The sequence below is a fragment of the Amphimedon queenslandica genome, unplaced genomic scaffold, assembly GCF_000090795.2.
Source record: "Amphimedon queenslandica unplaced genomic scaffold, v1.1 AMPQUscaffold_13122, whole genome shotgun sequence".
Taxonomy (NCBI): Eukaryota; Metazoa; Porifera; class Demospongiae; order Haplosclerida; family Niphatidae; genus Amphimedon; species Amphimedon queenslandica.
This window is the reverse complement of record NW_003546642.1, coordinates 16,286-17,164: the sequence shown is the minus strand read 5'-3', so window position 1 is coordinate 17,164 and position 879 is coordinate 16,286. Positions and strand designations below refer to the sequence as shown.

Genomic DNA, 879 nt, shown 5'->3' with positions numbered 1-879 from the left:
TGAGCAATTCATATAATATAGAACACATGAATACTTTCCAATGTGCAAACAATTGTTGTTTGTTAATGAGAACATGCATGCACATAATAATATTATAATAAACTAACAATCATCAACGAAAGATACGCTGGCAAACAATAACTTATAGTGAGAGTACTTACTGTGGCCATGCTTATAATGACATACCCATCAAACGAATATAGATGTAACCTTGAATCATACCCTATAACAAAATACATAAGATACTTTGGAATCTCACAATATTTAATCTTACTACATATTCCATTCCTTAGACTACAGTAATGTAAAACCTATGCAGGCACCTCCTGCAGTGTGATAAAAGTACTCATCAAGGACCTACAATAAAACATTAAGTTCCATTTAATAATGAAATAAATTTAGTTACAACAATCGAAATCCAGAACTGCCTTTAATTATTATTGCACATTACAATATCAAGCAATGAAAATATTGCTGAATCATCAAATCCTTTCCAGCTGTCATTACCTGTAAAGCATAGTAACATAAACACATCAAATGCAAGCAATGTAAACACGTGGGCTGATAATAACAATAGTACAAACAGTAATGGTGAACAAACATTATTACCAATCACATGGAACTTTTGTATTCCTTGTAACTCCATTATAGTACATATGTACTTACAACAATATTTTTTTGTTAATGTGAACATGCACATATTTACAACAATCATCAACAAAAGATGCGCAACATCAGCTGGCAAGCATTTAATATGCGCACAGCATTGATGGCAGCATCATTCAAATGCGCAACATCAGCCGGCAGGCATTAACTTTATAATGCGCACAGCATTGATGGCAGCAATATGCGCAAAATCAGCTGGCAAGCATTTACATA

The 879-nt window shown here is 33.1% G+C and overlaps 1 long non-coding RNA gene across 2 annotated transcripts in view; it reads right to left on the bottom strand.

The window, feature by feature from the left end:
* Nucleotides 1-450, bottom strand: part of LOC109585074 (uncharacterized) — a 1,300-nt gene extending 850 nt beyond the window's left edge. Inside the window, exons 1-3 of one of the 2 annotated variants that reach the window (XR_002186308.1) lie at nt 407-450; nt 275-357; nt 162-223 (exon numbers count right to left, since the gene is read on the bottom strand). This is a non-coding gene — a long non-coding RNA (uncharacterized LOC109585074). The other variant, XR_002186307.1, reaches the window with a different exon arrangement.
* Nucleotides 451-879: the final 429 nt, after the last annotated feature.